Source organism: Bubalus kerabau, chromosome 10 (genome assembly GCF_029407905.1).
Source record: "Bubalus kerabau isolate K-KA32 ecotype Philippines breed swamp buffalo chromosome 10, PCC_UOA_SB_1v2, whole genome shotgun sequence".
In the NCBI taxonomy this organism is placed as follows: Eukaryota; Metazoa; Chordata; class Mammalia; order Artiodactyla; family Bovidae; genus Bubalus; species Bubalus kerabau.
In genome coordinates this window covers 106,938,464-106,958,254 of record NC_073633.1, presented here as the reverse complement: position 1 = coordinate 106,958,254, position 19,791 = coordinate 106,938,464, and the positions used below count along the sequence as shown (strand labels likewise).

Here is a 19,791-nt window from a genome sequence, read left to right as displayed (position 1 = left end):
GAATCAAGGCAGGGTGAGGCCAGGGCTGTAGCAAAGCACGATGGTCCTGCCCTGGCTTCAGGGCCCCGAATGCAGCCTTCCTTGGGACAAATGCCTGTGATACACAGCGGGACAGTGCTGAAGGCAGCTGACATGCTTGATAAGCTGATGTTTTTCTAATGAATGAGACTCCTAGTGGTGTTATGACATGTTCCAGAGACTGACAGATTGATTGAGGATTGAAGTACAGCTGTTTTCCAATACTGGGCTATTTCCTTCTGTTCAGCAAAGTGGCTCATCTACACGTATACCGACACCCGCTCCTTGTCAGGGTTGCTTCCCATTCAGGTCACCGCAGGCCGCTGGGTCGCGCCCCGTGCTGCGCAGCAGGCTCCCATTAGTTCTCTATTTTCACATGTGTCACCTCCCACCTGCTAACCAGGCTTGTTCTCTACATCTGAGACTATTTCTGCTTTGCAAATAAGTTCATCTACACTATTTTTCTGGGCTTGCCAGGCTCAGTGGTAAAGCATCCACCTGCCAACGCAAGACACATGGGTTCGATCCCTGGGTGGGAAAGAGCCCCTGGAGTAGACAATTGCAACTCATTCCAATATTCTTCCCTGGAAAATTCTGTAGACAGTTCATGGGGGTTGCAAAGAGTTGGACACGACTGGCATGCACGCATACCATTTTTTATAGATTCCACAAGTAAGTGACGATATATTTTTCTCTTTCTGACCGACTTCAGTCTCTATGACAATCTCTAGGTCCATCCACCTCTATGCAAATGGCATTCCTTTCTCATTCCTTTTTATGGCTGAGTAATACGTACCACATCATCTTTATCTATTCCTGTCGATTGCTCCAGGAATTTAAAATCTCCAGATTCTTTCTTGTTTGGCTGGTTTTAAAACATTCAATTTTATGAAAGAAGGGATAATCCATGACTGTTGATTACCTACCGAATTTTCATGATCACTGCCCTCTTTTTAATCAGCAAAAATAACGGCAGACGGCACAAGCAGTGGTCTTCACAGAAGCACCCGGAGACCGCTTCCCGGGGCTGCAGTTAGAGGTGTTTCCATAGCTCGGACTTCTCTCAGAGCTCAAAAGCGTGTCAGCTAATAAGGCAGGCTTTTTCATAGAAAGTCTCCCCTTTTTTGAGCCCCCTATTACTGGGCATTATGAATGCCTTGGGTTGGAAATAATAAGCCTCAGGGCCCTCCTCGGTGGGGAAAAGGGCACAGGCGTTATCAGAAGCGTGCTGTCTGCCCGCTTCACTGACTCCTCATCCCCACGCTGCTCCCAGCGGTGAAGCCAAGTTAGACCCGAGGCCTGTCTTGTCTCCAGGCCCGTGGCCTCCCACCTGACTGCGCTGCAGGGAAAGCTGCCGTCAGTAGTAGACGCACTGAAAGTAGACCCCACGGAGGGAAACGAGCCGAGTCTGACGTCCGTGGTCCACACAGACACCCACCCGAGGGGCTGCCAAACCCGACGCAGCCGGGAGCGGCCGACATCAGACGCTGACACCTCACGGACTCAGACACACAACGCGGAATGTACATGCGCCCCTCCCAACGTGCGATGCCATGCCATCGGTGTTAAAACCTGTTGCACCATGCACTTGGTCCCCTCGTGTTTCACACACACACATGACGGTGACTGTCAGAGGGGGTGCTTTCCAGTGTATTCGTCCCTGAGCTTCAGGTCTGAGGTCACGGGGCTTGTGTCCAGCCCCCAAGTCTGGGAGCGCATGGCCCAGCTGATTGGGGGTCGCGGGCATAGTGTGGTCTGGAGGCCGAGGCGGGGGCTCACCTGGTGGTCTGCTTCCATCTGGCCCCCTTGACTATTCCAGATCTGTTTCTGATGTGATTGTAACCTCAGGGTGGCTCCTGATCCTGGGTGTGTCCTTGGGGCCAGGAAGGAAGTGGCAGGCCTGGCCAGGGGCCCGCCACCCCCACAGAGCCCCTCACCTGGACCACGAGGACAGAGCAAGACCTGCCGTCTCCTGCCCCTTGAGCACATACTGTCTAAATATTCTCTCAAAAACTTAATTAAGGTGAAAAATCGAAAAGTTTCATGTTATACTTTTCAAATATACACAAAGGTAGAGAGAACACGACAATAAACTCGTGTTTCCTGGTTTTGGCAGCTGTCAACATCGTGCCAATCATGTTTCTCCTATCCCAGCCCACCCCCTTTACTTGCTGGAGCTTTTTAAAGTATTGATAAACCCTAGACAGCATGCCATCTCATCCATTAATAATGATGCATCTGTAACTGACAAGCACCTTATTTTCCCGATGTAACCACTATGTCATTATCACACCTAACTAGATTAACACCAGCTCCGCAACACTAACTAACACCCCGTCCATACTCCAGTCTCTTGAAACTGTACAGATCACCGGTACGAATCAGGATCCTCACAGTCCATGCAGTATACCTGTTACGTCTCTTTCCTTTGTTCACAGTCTCCCTTCCCATTTTTCTTTTTTTATGCCACTGAGTTGTTGATCAAATGTGTCCTGTAGACTTTCATCATAATTTTTTCTAGAAACATTTGGGGAAAAATGTGTATTATGAGAGTGCCCTCAGATGCAGTAGCAAATATCAAACACTGCGTGGAGAGCTACAAATGAGCATACATTGTCTAGAAAGCAATTTGAGAATATGTATCGGACATCTTAAAAATATTTATATCTTTTTATTTATAATTTTTAAGGAATATTCTTCAAAACTATCAGAAATGTGACTAATTATGTACACTGATGTCACCTTGTCTTTACTTTTAACAGTGAAAATCTTTAGCAACCTAAATGGCAGATAATAGGGCGGCAACCAAGTAAAAGTAGCCACTAAGATAAAGCCGTTAGAATTACATACACACAACAGAACTAAAACAAGTAATTCTAAAATCTATATGAAACCACAAAAGACCGAGAATTGCCAAAGTAGTCCTGAGGAAAAAGAAAGAAGCAGGATGCAACATCCTTCCAGACTTCAGACAATACCGCAAAGCTCCAGTAATCAAACAGAGGGGTCCTTGCACCAAAACAGACATGTGGACCAGTGGAGCAGAACAGAACGCCAGAAATAAACCCACCCACCTATGGCCAATTAATTTTCGAGAAATGAGGCAAGAACACACAATGGGGAAAATACAGCTTCTTCAGCAAGTGGTGCTAGGAAACTCGACAGCCGCATGTAAACCAGGGAAGCTAGAACATTCTCACACCACACACAAGAGTAAACTCAGAACGGCTTAAGATTTAAATACGAGCCATGACACCATAAAGCTCCTAAAAGAGAAATCAGGAAAACATTCTCTGACATAAATCGTAGCAATGTTTTCTTAGGTCAGTCTCCCAAGGCAATAAAAATAAAAGGAAAGATAAACAAATGGCACCTAATCAAATTGACAAGCTTTTGCACAGCAAAGGAAACCATAAAGAAAATGAAACGACCATCTACAGACTAAGAGGAAATTTCACAAATGATGTGACCAACAAGGGCTTAGTTTCCAAAATATACAAACAGCTCATACAATTCAATAATAAAAAAAAAAAAACCAGGTGAAACATGGGCAGAAGAAATAAATGGACATTCTTCCAAAGAAAACATACAGATGGCCAGCAGACGCACGAGAACAACAGAGGTTCCTCAGGAAACTGAAAACAGCTGGCGTGTGGTCCAGCAGCCCACTCCTGGGCAAGTATCTGGGCAAACTGTGGTCTGAAAAGATGCCCGCACGCCCGTGTTCACCGCAGCACTGTCCACAGCTCGCAGCCTAAACGCCCCTCAACAGATGAGTGGATAAAGAAGATGCGGCCCATATAAATAGTGGAAAACTAGTCAGCTGTCAAAAAAAAACGACATAATGTTATCTGCAGCAACACGGATAGACCCAGAGATGATCATACTAAGTGAAGAAAATCAGGAAGAGAAAGAGAAAGGCAAATAGCATGCGACATCACTTATATGTGAAACCTGAAACATGAGGCAAACGAGTTCATCTATGAAACAAGCAGACTCATAGGGAATAGACTGCTGGCTGTCAAGGGGAGGGTGCGAGAGGAGGGATGGAGTGAGTGTGAGGTCAGCAGACGCCAAGTGGTATATGCAGAGTGGGGCAACAAGAGTCCTACCACACAGCACAGGAGACTGCTCAACACCCTGTAATAGACCATGATGGAAAATATGAAGAGATTGCATACCCACATATGTGTAACTGAATCGCTATGCTATGCAGCAGAAATTAACACATCACAAATAACTGTCCTTCAATAAAAAAATTTTTTTAAGTTCCATATATATGATATACATATACATTATGTACAAAATAAACTAGAAGGATACATACATAGGGAATATAGGCAATATTCTATAATGACTATAAATGGAGTATAACCTATAAAAATTGTGAATCACTATATTGTACACCTGTAACTTATATTGTATATCAACTATACCTCAATTTAAAAATTACATGGACACCTATGGCTGATTCGTGTTGAGGTTTGACAGAAACAACAAAATTCTGTAAAGCTATTATCTTTCAATTAAAAAATAAATAAGTTTTTTAAAAATTACACATACAAAGAATTTTTAACAACTAGAGAAAATGTTAAATGGAAAAAAGCCGAGCCAAGATGTGTCTACAGAATGACTCTAGTCTGGATCATCTTCATTGATTATTTGTTGGATGAAAGAGTGAACTTCACAAAATGTATTTATACAGTTCTCTGTATTGTAGCAGTTAAGGTGTTTCTGGATGCCAGTAGCAACAATCGTAAGTCAGGTGGCTTCAACACGAAGGGGTGTATTGTCTCATAGAACATGGCATTTGGAGACAGGGCAGCTCCAGGAGCAGTTGATTGGGCGGCTTTGGAACACGATCTATGAGCCACAATCACTTCACCTTTTCTGACTTTGGCTCCATCAACATGTCGGCTAGCCTCCCATGCCAGCAGCTCCAGGAGTGACCCCCTCACACACCCGTGTCCAGAGTCGGCACGTGTTTTGTCCCTGCCTTGCTTACATCAGGGCAGAGAAGCCTTTCCAGAAGCCCCCTGGCAAAATTTCCATCGTATACCATTAAGCAGCAACAAGTCACAGGCCCGCTTCTCAAACTAGTTACCTAGAGAAGGAGTGGATTTCTTCTCAGACTGGTTAGGGTTTACCAGCATCCCCGAAAAAGAGATGGGCCCCAGAACCAACAATGTCTGCCAATACAGAGAAAAAACAAACAGAAAGAGACAAAGTGTTAATCAGGTCATTTTAGGGTGGTGATAGCGTGGGTGATGCAATTGCTTCTTAATGTTTTATATCTTTCATCACTTTTTTTAAGCCTACAGCACCCAGTGTGGTAGGCCATGGGTTTGTTTTTTTTTTTTTTTTAATCTTTAATTACTTTTAAACTGAAAAAAATATGTTAAAATATTTTGAAAATATTCTGGGACATTTCTTCAGATTGCATGTAAACACCTGCCCGGAAGAAGCATTCCTCTTGGTTTATCTCATTACACTAAGAAATCAAACTTTGACTTGAATAAATGTCTTCATAATCTTTTTTTGATTCAGAAATGCCTCTTTGTGTGGGATGAAAGGAGTTTGTGGATTTTTTTTTCCCCAAAAGACCCTTCAATTTCAAAAGACCCTTCAATTGAAGGGACCGTTCATTGGGATGGGAAAAGGAGGCAAGAGCAGACCCCGTGGATTATTCTTGGGTGGGGTGGGGAGGGGTCCAATGATGGAAGTCTGAAGGGTCTCACTAGGCGCGCTGTCTCTACGCAGACCATGGAGCCGCAGCTGTTAGGGCTGAAAGGGGCTTCAGAGCTTTCACACCCAAGCTTTGGTTACAGGCGAGGAAACTGAGGCCACTACCCAGGCAACCTTCTGAGTGGCGGAGGCCTGGCCTGAGCCCTGCCTCACCCTTGTTGCCTGGGTCAGTTGTTCCAAAGGCAATTTTGAACAGACTGCTCCCAGGCCTGCAAGCACTTGAGGGGAGAAAGCCTCCTTCCTTTCCCGTGAACCCTGGGTGACCTAGCGACCTGCTCTGACCTACAGAACGCGGTGGAAGGGAGGCTGCAGCAGCTCCAGGCTTAAATGGCAAGAAGCCCCCAAACTTTGTCTTTCTCTCCCAGGACCTCTGAGCCACTGGGTAGGAAGCATGACCCCTTAGCTGCAGATAGAGGCCCGGCCTCAGCCATCCCAGCCTCCCCAGATGCTGAGTGAAGCCTCTCGGACCTTCAGCCCCAGGCGCGCTCCCAGCTGAGTGCTGTGTGTGAGTTATATCAGCTGATACCTCATGGAACCAAACAACCAGCAGCTGAGCCCACAGATCCACACAATTGTGAGAAACGTCCCAAGTTGTTTAAGCCGCTGTTAATACTTTGGGGTGGTTTGCTACATAGATAACGAAATGTCTTCTCTTTGGCACTTGCAGTTTTTTCAAGGGAGTCCCAGGAACTTCAAGAGGAGGCCTGCAAGGGATTTGGAATTTAATAGAAAGTCCACCCGTTAATGAAACAAGTTGTTGAATCTTTTTGACGTTAAGGAACAGACACGCGCTGAGGGCGATGGGTGGGTTGGGCAGAGCCTTCTCCCATTGACACACTTTGGTTGTCTCCAGTTTGGGTTGTTATGAACAGTGTTTCTACAGACATTCTGGTTCATGTCTTCTGGAGTACACAGCACCCATGTCTCACATACACTTACTTAGGAGGGGAACTGCTGACTCGCAGGACGTGTATATGGTCAGCAGAGTGAAGTGCTAACTCACTCTGCCCGCACCAATGTTTGAGAGTTCTGGCTCCTCACAGTCTTGCCAGTATAACCATGCTGGTGGGTACGCAGTGGTTTAAATGGCACCTCCTTGATGTCTACAAAGTTGAGCAGCTTTTCATACACCTTGCAGTCACTTGGACACCCTCTTGAGGACCTGTTTAATTATTCTGTCCTTTCCCTCTTTGCTTGTTGACTTCTAGGTGACAGAAATAATGAGGCTCTGATGGCAGAGCCTGGTGGGCTGCCGTCTATGGGGTCGCACAGAGTCAGACACGACTGAAGCTACTTAGCAGCAGCAGCAGCAGCAGCAGGCCTCCAGGGCTGCTGAAAGCATGCGAAGCTTGCTTGGTGCATTTACTCATTCACACGAGGCGCTGGCGTCCACGCACTCTTTGGCCACCCTTGTATCTTGCCCAGCACTCACTTCCCCAACGGCGAATCGCTTCTAACATTCCCCATGCTACCCAGGATTCCCCCTGGCGCAGCCTTTCCTAATAATATTCACAGTGCTAAGCAGCCACCTCTCGAGAATGGAGTCCAGGAGAGACACTGCTATTTGACGACTAACTGCCTCGAGGGTGTGAACTGAGGCTAACTTACACAACCCGCTCTTACCTGTTTCTAGTGAAGTGTTTCATGATAAATGGTCACTCAGAAAATATAATCATACCAGAAACGGCTACCGTTAACACCCTGGCCAGGATTTTTATTTGACAAGCCAGTCTGAGCCCTCTGACGGGAAGCTGCGGCTGTGTACCAAATGCTGGCACAGCACGTGGGAGAGAAATGACTTCCATTGAGCTCTCCGAGTCACCCCTGAACTCAGGCAAAGCGGCAAAAGGACCACTCAAAGCCCTTAATGAAGACTTTCCAGACACTGAGAGTCACTCCTTTCCTGTCCCAAACACTGTTTGCTGAGTTCTGTAAGAGGAATTCTTCTGCCAAACAAGTCTCTTTGGCTCCGTGGGGTTTCACATGTCACCACATTTGTGGTCAGCCTGGTCCTCCTTATACAGTTTGAAAAGGCAGCCCCTGTCAGTTCCTAAAGTCTAACTAAGACTGTCTCTCCTTTGGCTTGGTTCTTGCTTTACAACCAACCACTGGAAAATGACCAAGAAGGGACGACGGGACACAGAACTGGCTTTCTCTGGCTTCTCTGAGTTTTCCTTCCTGGTCTGGCATTGTCCCCTGTGGCTCCTGTATGTGGAATAAATCATGGCTGCTCAGCACAGCCTCAGCTGAAGCTCCAATACTTTGGCCACCTGATGCGAAGAGCTGACTCATTGGAAGAGACCCTGATGCTGGGAAAGATTGAAGGGGGCAACAGAGGATGAGATGGTTGGATGGCATCACCAGCTCAATGGACACGAGTTTGAACAAACTGCAGGAGATAGTGAAGGACAGGGAAGCCTGGCGAGCTGCAGGCTATGGTGTTGCAAAAAGAGGGATACGACTTAGCGATCAAACGGCGACAAAATGCTGTGCTAAGTGCAGAGGGGTGGGGTAGTTAGAGACAGTTTCTGCCGCCCAGGAGCATCCAACCCGATCCAGAAGATCAAGTGCTGGAAACACTCACAAGGAGGAAACGTGCGTCAGGCTGTTTATCAGGTCGAGCAGACGCCTTCCCTGAGCCCCTGCCTGACACGGAAGACGGGCGGAAGCCTTCCGTCAAGCTCCAGGAAGAATGGAAGGTCAGAGCACACCTTCATTTACAGGGTGAAAATTCACTGAGAAGTGAATAAAGTAGAAGGGAACTAAAGTCACCCAGGACAGAAGTTTTGAAGTGGAGCGCTCACGAAAACTCCCTGAGGAGCTGCTTAAAAACTGAGGATTTCCAGGCCTCACCCAGAGACTCTGATTCAAGAGGTCCGATGAGGCCAGAAAACCCGCGTTTAAACCAGCACCACAGTGACTGGGATAAACGCACCGCGGTGCCGCTTACCGCTGCGGTCAGAGGGCCGGGCGGGGCGGAGACAACAGCCATGTCTGCCTGGGAAGGTTCTAAGGCAAATCCACCCCCACTGCATTCACCCCCCAAATCCAGTGAAGGATGAATACTTATGGGGTCCTAGAGGCAAAAGTGAAAGTGAAAATCACTTGGTCTTGTTAGACTCTGTGACCCCATGGACTACACAGTCCATGGAATTCTCCAGGCCAGAATCCTGGAGTGGGTAGCCTTTCCCTTCTCCAGGGGATCTTCCCAACCTAGGAATCAAACCAGGGTCTCCTGCATTGCAGGTGGGTTCTTTACCAGCTGAACTATCAGGGAAGCCTAGAGGCAAAGGCAGCCCTATTTCTTTTGTCTGTTAATACACAATACAGAAAGCCCTTCAGGTGGCGCGTGGTATCAAAACGAGCTCTCGTGGAAAGCTCTGGGTTAACGGTGGGGCCATAGCAGCCGCAGCCATGGTGGAGCTGCTCCCCTTCTTTGGATTGAAATGTTTTCTAAAATATTCGAGGACTTTTTACTGCGTGCGTCACTTATGGTGACTAAGGAAATGAAGCAAGGAAGGGGCACTTCCCAGCCAGGCCATCCCCTGGTGGATGCTGTGCATAATTTAGTTTTTTAAACGGTTTTGGATTATCGAAGGGCTGAGGGGAGGGAGGTGAGGCGTGTGAGCGCCGGCTGAGGTGGGCACTGGTCCTGAGTCAGCTTTCTCGACGGGCCTCTGCTGAGCGCCGGGCAGGCTCACCTCGGTGAAGGAGCAGACCCGGGGCTTCTCAGGGGCTCAGCAGTAGAGAGCCTGCCTGCCTGTGCAGGAGACACAGGAGATGTGGGTTTGATACCTGGGTTGGGAGATCCCCTGGAGGAGGAAATGGCAACCCTCTCCGGTATTCTTGGCTGGAAAATCCCATGGACAGAGGAGCCTGGCGGGCTATATATAGTCCCTGGGGTTGTAAAGAGTTGGACACGACTTAACGACTGTGCGCGCGCACACACACACACACACACACACACGCGCGCAGTCGTGTTCCAGGCAGCGCTCCTCACCTGTGTGCCTGACCCCCTGGTACCAAAACCACCTGGGAGCCTGTTAGGTGCAGACCCTGAGCCCTGCCCAGTGGAGCATGTCTCTGGGGCTGGGCCCAGTCTCCTGCCCGTATCAACAGTTACCCTCAAGCACGAGAACCACTGTTCTGGCTTTCCATTGAAGACAGACTTGCTCAGCGATGTCACCGACCAAGAGAGGACCGAGACACCTCTTGGCCTTTAGGAAGTCGGTAACTGCATCGTTTACAGCGATGTCGTTGACGACTGCATGATCTAGCGGTGAGAAAACAATGGAAGTAGGCTGGCTTTAGGAATTTCCTCCTCCGTTTTACGACCTGCTGCTTTAGTGTTAGAGCTCTCTGGGTCCTTATGCACAAGGCTACTTGACTGTTCCTTCCAGCTCCCTGAGGCTCGCAGAACAGGGTCCAGTGAGGATGAGACGGAGGCTGGCGCTTTACTCTGTGAGCCAGGGCGGTGCTGAGCGCTTTACAGGAAAGTGCTTCAATCCTCATCCACCCTTGAGAAGTAGGAATATCATCCCCCCGCCTCCCCCCCGAGTAAAGAATCCGCCTACAATGCAGGAGACCCCGGTTCAATTCCTGGGCCGGGGAGATCCGCTGGAGAAGGGATAGGCTACCCACTCCAGTATTCTTGGGCTTCCCTGGTGGCTCAGCTGGTAAGGAATCTGCCTGCAGTGCGGGAAACCTGGGTTCAATCCCTGGGTTGGGAAGATCTCCTGGAGAAGGGCAAGGCTACTCACTCCAGGATTCTGGCCTGGAGAAGTCCATGAACTGTATAGTTCATGGGGTTGCAAAGAGACAGACGTGACTGAGCGACTTGCACTCTCACTCTCCTGACACATTAGAAATCTGAAGTCCCCAGAGGTTAGGAAAGCTGCTGAAAGCTGCTCAGCACACCAGTTAGGGGCTGGGTTCTAGTGCAGACTATGAATGCCCTAAGGGTGTGACGGCCACACCTTGTTCTGTTGGCCCTTTGGTAGATGGGGGTAGGATGGCCCAGGTGATTCTAAGGAACTTCAAGTTCAAATATGCTGTGATTCAAGAAGGCAGGGTGTGAATCTGAGCTCATTAGCTCCTCCTGTTGTATTCGACGGTCCCAGGATTCTGGGGTGAGCTCACGTTAGGTATCCACAGCTCTCCTACCAGTCAGGTGGGTGAACCTATCGCCTCCCTGTTGGTAACATTCCTCAACCACAAAGATATCACAGCTGATTTAAAGTGTCTCATAATGCACCAAGGAGGCCAAAGGTATTCTCAGTGTCCACCTGTGATAGGTACGCTTGTGGACTCCAAAGTTAGGCGTCCTACCTAAAGTTAAGGACATTTGTAGAATGTGCTATTTTTAGGATTATGACTCCTCTCTCATCTCGGTAACAGTAAAGCATCCTTGACAAAAGATTATGATATTATGTGTAGTAAAGACCAAACTATTCTCCAGGTAACTCTGAACTAAGGGACGTTTCTACACTCTTTAGCAATAAGTATTTCATAAGTCAAAAAATAAATGACTGATGTCCTGACTATAAAAGCAGAAAACAGGGATGTGACCAAAAAAAGGATTCTTCAAATCATTTCATTACTTTCAAGTCTCAGTGAGTTTTGTCCTCAGTTCAGTTCAGTCGCTCAGTCGTGTCTGACTCTTTGCGACCCCATGAACCACAGCACGCCAGGCCTCCCTGTCCATCACCAGCTCCCAGAGTTCACTCAGACTCACGTCCATCGAGTCGGTGATGCCATCCAGCCATCTCATCCTCTGTCGTCCCCTTCTCCTCCTGCCCCCAGTCCCTCCCAGCATCAGAGTCTTTTCCAATGAATCAACTCTTCGCCAAAGGCCAAAGTACTGGAGTTTCAGCCTCAACATCAGTCCTTCCAATGAACACCCAGGGCTGATCTCCTTTAGGATGGACTGGCTGGTTTTGTCCTCAGAAGGTAACAAAATTGGCCTCATGGGAATCAGACTATGTCAGCTCCCAAAGAGGAATTTTACAAATTTCATTTTCCTGAGAGATCCATGGAGTCCTGGGGGCCTCAGTTCTGTGTTTAATGCTGTCTCAAGCTCACTTCCTCCTCACAAACCTTTAGCTAGTGTGACAGTTGGAATAAATGCTATCATTATTTCTGATTTTAGCCTCATTTTTAAAGGGGAAAGTCATTGAATTTACGTATCTCAAGTAGGTGTCCCAATTCCAGGGCTTCGTAACTTTGAAATCATGAAACTACCCCCTTAGAAGCCAGCACCTATAATTACGTTCTCTTGTGAACAAAACTGCTCTCCCCCAGACTTCAAGAAATGGCTCAATTAAGTAGAATGTTAGCGCAACACAGGTGGGGACTGATGGAAGGTGTTTTTCTTCAACATGAGTGAGAGGATCTGGCTGCAAGACGTTTTGAGGCATTATGAAAATGTGTGTGTGTGCACACGTGCATGTGTGTGCACGTGTGTGTAAGCATGTGTGTGCTCAGTTGCTCGGTTGTATCCAGGTCTTTGACAGCCCATGGATCATAGCCCACTAGACTCTTCTGTCCATGGGATTCTTTAAGCAAGAATACTGGAGTGGGTTGCCATTTCCTCCTCTAGGGGTTCTTCGCAATCCAGAGATCTGACCTGCATCTCCTACATTAGCAGGCAGATTCTTTCCCACTGAGCCACCTGGAAAGCTCTTATTAGATAAAGCACAAGCAAACCCACATGTCTTTGTGAATTTCTTGCCACTGATGAGACGGCTGCAAGGTTCCCTGGAGCAGCGGTAGCTGCTGTACCCAACAGTGGTGACCACCTGTTCTGCGAGACCTGGGTGGCTTCCAGCCCACCTTCTCGTCACCTCCCTGTTCCCAGAGCAGCAGCCTCTGAGCTCCTTTACGGGATCCTAGTGCTTCCGGGAATCTAGAGTGAAAGTCAAAGACCTGGAGAATGTTGCTGCCTCTCTCACCTTTTAGGGTTTTACTTAGACATATGATGTAACAAGAATGAAGGAAGCACGGCCCACACAAACTAAACAACAGAATTACGTAAGACTGAAGAAATATATGTCGTTAATAACATCACACGTTCTTCCCCACTCTGTATTTCTTCCCTATAAACTCATGAAATTTCCTCCATTATGGACTAAGTGTTTGTGTCCTCTCCAAATGTATATGTTGAAACCATATCCCCTCAAAGCAATGCATCAGGAGGTGGGACCTTTGGGAAGTGAATAGGTTTGGATGAGGTCATGAGGGTGGAGCCCTCATGCTGGGATTCAAGCCCTTCTGAGATTCACCAGCGAGAGCTAGTTTCTTCTCGGCTCTCCATCCCATACGGAGACAAGGAGAAGACAGCAGTGTGAAATCCCTCAGAGGGCCGTCACCCAGAAGCCAAGCAGCCTCGAGAACTGGGAGACAGGAGACTTCAGTGGCTCATTAGTCACCCAGTCTATGGCACTCGTTACAGCAGCCTGAGCTAAGGCAGAACGTTACTACTGCACCAATACCTACCCATCATTACCCAGAATGTCCTAGAAACATGTGGCAGACATCCTCACCCTTTCAATGAAAAGTAGCTCTAGGAATCAAAGCTCCCTGCAGAAATATCAAGGTTTTCTTTCCTGGTCTCCCTTCCTCTCTTCTTCCCTCTTTCCCCTCCCATTTCTTTAAAAGAGTCTTTAGAGACTCATTCTTCCGAGAGGCCCCTTCAAGGTTTTACGTAAATGAGTCACGCCGCTCTGTAATAAACTGTTCATTGAGGGAGCTCTGTTGGGGCCTTTTCTTAAGAATATTTCATTTTTGGTATTCCTAGTTTCAGAAAGCAGTATGACTCTCTTTTGCCCGAAGCCAGTAGACAAGCTGTCTCAGAGAACACAGTGATGTGTGGGCACAAATGGAGTCAGTCTAAGAGCTGCCAGAAGGGCCGTCAAACATACAGATGTAGCAAAATGGCCTTTCAGCTCGTCAGGGGAAAGAAAGGGCTGATTCGCTGATTTTTCCACTGAAGGAAGAAACCCCGAAGACAAACATTTCTGGTGAACTCAGGCTATGAACCACATGCAAGGGTCTTCAGTAAGTTACTTTCAAAAATGGAAATGTGAACTTAAAAGTCAGAGAACAAGTCTGAGGAGCGCAGTGCAAACCAGAACCCGGGTGCACCGTGCACCTGGCGTGCACCTGCCAACGACGCTGCTTATGCTGGGCGCTGCCAGATGTGACCTCAAAATCATGGGGCTGGAAAAAGGCGAAGCTACTGGTCACCCACTGGGCGCTGGGGAGATGAGTGAGCAGCTGTTCACTCAGGACAAGGCCTTGAAGAGAGCGGTTCAAACCCTGCCCTGTACCTCCGGGACGCTCCTACCCGAGGGCTTTCACTGGAGGCCTTCGGAAACCGGAAACCGACACAGAGGGCGTTTCTTCCCATGACATCACTTCCGGTTTTACTGGCAAAACAGGCTCTGCAATCGCGGTTCGCCTGTTACCCATTTCTCCCTTAAAGTTCCATACGTCTACCTTCCTATTCTTTCCCACATGTATCTAAAGTGCTCCTTCTCCTTGACGGGTCACCTGTGTTCTCCCCACTTACTCATCCATTCGACAAATGTCTCCTGAGCGTGTACTGTGTGCCAGGCGCTGAGCTAACTGTTATTAGTAAGTAAGATATGGGTGGCTCAAATGGTAAAGTATCCTCCAGCAATGCGGGAGACCTGGGTTCGATCCCTGGGTGGGAGGATCCCCTGGAGGACGGCATGGCAACCCACTCCCGGATTCTTGCCTGGAGAATCCCACGGACAGAGGAGCGTGGCGGGCTACAGTCCATGGGGTTGCAAAGAGTCGGACACGACTGAGCGACCAAGCACAGACAAATAAGATATCACCTTCAGCTTCCCTCAGCCATATTTCTCCCAGAGTTTATACTTTCTCCACCAGGTTCTGCTTCATTGCCTAAATTTCTTCACAAGGTCATCGGCTTCTTCTGTCTCCTCTTTTGTGAATTCCTATTCACATCCAGTCCATTTTCCAGTAAGGGTAGCTACCATTTTTCTTATTGATTTGTGAGAGCTCTTCAGAGATTTCTAAGATATTAACTCATCATCTTTTACATATATAGAAAGAGTTTTCCTAATTTATGTCTTTTATTTTTACATAATTTTTTGTTGCTATGCCAAACTTTAATTTTTATGTAGAAAATGTAGAAAAATCCATCAACTTCCATCAATCTTCTTTTTTTTCTTTTTCCATTAATCTTCTTTTGTGCCTTTTCACTTCAGGAGTTATGGAGAGAAAAGTCCTTCCTTACCCCATATACTGATAATTCACTTACAGTTTGAATTTTAAAATTTGATAATTCATTCTTCTTAACTATAAGGATCTAATGTTTTAAAAAGTACTAGTTTGTTTTTCTCAGCACTATTTTTAGTTAACGTTTTTGTTGAGATAATTGCAAACTGATAAGCAATCATAAGAATACAGAATGTGCTTATACTTTACCAAGTTTTTTGCTAATATTTTACAAAATTACAGTATAATATCATGACCAGGATATTAACATTGTGTATTTAGTTCTACACAATTTTGTCACATGTGTAGGCTCTTTCGTGTCAAGAAGAGCCTATTTTTAAGTAGTCCATTGTTTTTCCACTCTCTTGAAATGTCACTCTTACCAGAGGCAACGTTCTTAAATTTGTTTTTTGATTACACAGTCTGTTGCATTGATCTGTCTATGCTGAGACTGGTACCCCACCCAAATAATTCTTTTTTTTTAATATCCTTGACGACTTTTCCCTCTTCCTTCTCCCTTATTCTTTTCCTTTTTTCTTTTAAAAAATGCACAGCTAACTTCATGCAAAATTTCCCTGATGTGTTTTAGAATTATTTGGTTAAGCTCCAGAAAAAATACTTGGATTTTGATTAGAATGCCTTATGTTTAGAGATTCATTTGTAGAGAAATGACATCTTACTAAAAAAATCTTTTCCCACCAGGAACACACTGTATCTCTATTCATTTATAGAAGTCTTTAAAAAAATAAGCCTTAGTAGAATTTTGCAATTTCCTCATAAGAATCCATCACAAATCTTATGGCACTGAATTCTGTTTCTTAACTTTTGCAGATGATGTGGATGAGGTCTTTCCCTCTACCATATGTAACTTTTTGCTCTCTGTTTTATTGTTTTTATTGATGCATTGTTGATTGACAAAATTATATTAGTTTCAGGTGTACAACATAATGATTCAACACTTCCATAAACTATACTCCATTCAAAATTAAATTATTATAAAATATTGGCTGCATTCCCTGTGTTGTACAGTATACCCATGTAGCTTATTTTAGAAGTATTAGTTTGTACCTCTTAATCCCTATCCTATTTTGCCCCTCCCCCCTCCCTCATCCCACTGGTAACCACTAGTCTGCTCTTTGTATGTGAGTCTGTTTCTTTTTGTTATATTCATCCGTTTGCTTTATTTTTTAGATTCCACATATATGTGATATCATACAGTATTTGTCTTTTTCTGTCTGACTTACTTCACTAACTGTAATACCCTTCAAGTCCATCCATGTTGCTGCATATGGCAACATTTCATTCTTTTTTAAAGTAATATTCCATTGTGTATATATACCATATTTTCCTTATCCATACCTCTGTTGACGGACACTTACATATGCTGCTTGGGAAGGGGGCGGGGGGGGGGGGGTGGAATGGGGGGGAGTGGGGTGGGGGGGGTGGGGGGTGGGAAGCGGTACATGTATCTTTTCAAATTAGTGTTTTCATTTTCTTTGGATATGTACCCAGGTGTGGAATTGCTGAATCATATGGTAGTTTTATTTCTAGTTTTGTTACGGGCTTCCCCCTCTGCTCTGCAAGAAAACCCTCAAACAAAACCAAAACATGCATCTCCATCCTTCAAGGCCATTGCCAAATGCCTTCCTGCTTTGCTCCCGCCTGGACCTCACTGGGTCAGCTGTTGATGAACTCTTGCCCATTCCGAGACTGTGAGCTCAGCACATAACAGATACCCCAACTTTTAAAGTTTAATCGTCAATTTAAAAAATCAGCTCTCTCTTTGTGCTTTCGAATCTTCTGGATGACTTTCTTCGTGAAGGCAAAAGAGAGTGGTTGGTGTAGGAACAACAGAGAGACTCTACCTGGCTGAAGCGACTTGACGTCCAAAAGGCAGGAGAATTTATCTGAACGGGCAAGTTGTCTGATCAACGTCCAGACATTTGTGGGTGCCTGAAAGCTCCCTTGGAACATACTTCTCTTCTGCTTTCTTCACAATTTATCTTTCTAATCTGGGTGTTCTTACTGTGCTGCGGCCTGAAGGCCTGGACTGAGTTCCCGATCAGCATTTCTTTGTATCCCGTCAGGCTTCACGCTCCTTAAAAGCAGACTCTTGTCTTTCAGCCTCCACTGCCGCCAACCACCCCGCAGGGCTTAAGAACATGGAGCCTCGGACTTCTCCGGTGGCTCAGTGGTAAAGAACCCGCCTGCTGATGCAGGAGACACAAGAGACGTGGGTTCGATCCCTGGGTCGGGAAGATCCCCTGGAGAATGGCATGACAACCCACTCCAGCATTCTTGCCTGGAGAACCCCACGGACAGAGGAGCCTGGAGGGCTACAGCCCATAGGCTCGCAGAGTCAGACACAACTGAGCAAAGCAGTCTTGATTCTTTCTTTCAAGCCAAACCAAAGGGCACCTGTGCTACCTAATTATAGCCTGGTAGAAAGAAGAGTACAAGAACGCTGACGGAGGTCACGGCACAGGGACAGACCCGAGATAAGGGACCAGGTGGAGGCCAGAATCCAAGTGGAACCAACCACGAGGTGGCAGGTCCCTGCTAGGACCTGCTCGCCGTCTCCTGAACTCCCAGGACAGAGCCCGTCTGCGCTCTTTTCTCGGAGGGCAGGTAAGGGCGGCAGCGACAGCTGCTTCGGGGAGAAGGGCGTGCCTTCTGCACCTACAGGCCCCGCCCCGGCTTCCTCCCACGAGTCCCGGCTCGACCTGATGACGTCAGGAAACAGGATGCCGTCCTGATGACGTCAGGGAACAGGAGCTCTAGCCATACCTCAGTGTTCACGGAATGCCCACCGCAGGCCAGGCTGTGTGCCGCGCACGGCCATCACAGAGAAGGAAATTCAGTTCCTGCCTGTGAGCACAGCGTGAAGACAGAAACACAGCAACTATAAGTGAAGAAATACTGCTTCCACAGTTAGCATTTATCAGACACTCGCGGGGTGCCAGGCTCTGGGCTCTGAGCTTTCCATGGACCGTTTTACTTAATACCTAGGAGCCCATAAGATACATATTACTGGCAATATTATCCCCATTTTGCATATGATAATTATGGAGGTAAAATAAATTGCTCAGAGTCACACAGCTGAGAAGGGGCAGAGACAGTATCAGAAATACAGTATTTCTAACTCCAAAATCGGTGCCCTTACCAATGAATGCTGTTGACTTTTGGGGTGCTAGGGGGTACCGTGGGGAAACACCTAACTCTGACTGGGTTTAGGGGAAGGTCAGGGGAGGAAGGTCATCAGAGAAAGCTTCCCTGGGAGATGGATGGAGAATGCCTGAGCTGAGCTATCTAGCTAGAGAGTGATGGCAGGAATGTTCCTGGCTCCCCAAGGAATGCCAGCACTTGGCTCTTTAGTCTGTCTCTTAATCTTCCTGGATTGTGGGGCTTCCTTGAAGGCTCAGACAGGAAAGAACTCGCCTGCAGTACAGGAGACCTGGGTTTGATCCCTGGGTCGGGGAGATCCCCTAGAGAAGGGAATGGCAACCCACTCCAGTATCCTTGCCTGGAGAATCCCATGGACAGAGGAGCCTGGCAGGCTGCCGTCCATGGGGTCATAAATAGTCAGACAAGACTGAGCACTGACACCTTCACTTCCTGGATGATTTCTCCCCTTTGTGTCGACTAACTTGCCACCTCCCAGAGAAGCAGAGGCCACCAGCCCAGAACGTCCCCAGAAGCCCGCACGTGGCTGTGCTTCCCACACCTCTGGCCTTCTCTTCTGGGTCTCGGTTGAGGTGGTCCTCCCCCACCTAGGATTAGTTCTGCCACTGCGCCTGTTCCCCACCTGTGTCCCAGGGGTCCTGCTCCATCAGTTGTCTCCTCTCCTCCTAAGTCTTTCATGCTCCTTTGCGAGACCCGCCCTACTAGCTTACCCACTTTTGGGGTCCCTTCTGCTCCCTCCTGTGACCACCACCTCTCTTCCTTCTCCTCTGCGTCCCTGCCAAACATCTTCGAAGAGCTTCTCCATTCCGTATCTGCAGTTCACTCCTCCAGAAACTCTGGAATAGGTGCTTAGTTTCCCCCCCTCCAGAAAAGCGTTCTCAAACAGGTCACCCACCCTTCTTGTCTGGAAGCCAATGGAAAAGTTTTAGTCCTCAGTTTCTGTGGTCTCATGGCAGCATTTGATGCAATCGCCCCTGTCTTGTTGGAGATCTCTGTAGCCTTGGTTTCCATGGCGCTGCCCTCCTCTGGGAGGCCCTTCCGGTTCTCCTGGGTGGTCTCTCCCTGTGCTCCCTCAGAGCCAGTTTCCTCCCAGCTCTCCATGCTCGGCCCTTTTCCCATTGTCAGCCCTCTCTGACACAGCTAACACGTTCTCTGAGTTTTCACTCATCCATATCCTGGGGTCGTTAAAGCTGTATCTCAACCCAGATTTCTCCAGTAAGCCAGACTTCTGCATTTAGATGTCTCACGGACACCTGAACCTCAACCTGCTCCAAACTGAGGTCATTATCCTTAGCCCCAAAGAGGCTCCTCCCCTTTGGGTAAAGAGCACCACCGTGAGCCCAGTACAGAGCCTTTGGGGCTGACTTAACTGTCCTACGTCTTCTGTCCAGTCAGACGTCATGTCCCATTGACTCTAGCACTGGAATAGCTCTCTGATCCATCACAGCCATGTCCCTGGCCCAGGCCATCATCTGCCTTGTCTGGGTACCACCGGTCTTGCCCCACTCCTACCCAATCTTCATTTTGCAACCAATCTTCAGTTAAAATGTGCAATCGACCATCTCCTGCTCCTGCTTCAAA

General features: G+C 47.4%; 1 protein-coding gene and 1 long non-coding RNA gene across 2 annotated transcripts in view; both read right to left on the bottom strand.

Annotated features, from left to right (window-relative positions):
* The window catches only part of KCNK13 (potassium two pore domain channel subfamily K member 13), a 108,837-nt gene that overhangs the window by 8,570 nt on the left and 80,476 nt on the right, over positions 1–19,791 (bottom strand). The window lies entirely within an intron of this gene.
* Positions 4,044–5,896, bottom strand: LOC129621908 (uncharacterized). Its single transcript, XR_008699812.1, has 3 exons — positions 5,757–5,896; positions 5,123–5,207; positions 4,044–4,158 (listed from the first exon to the last, which is right to left on the bottom strand). It is a non-coding gene; the product is annotated as an uncharacterized LOC129621908 (long non-coding RNA).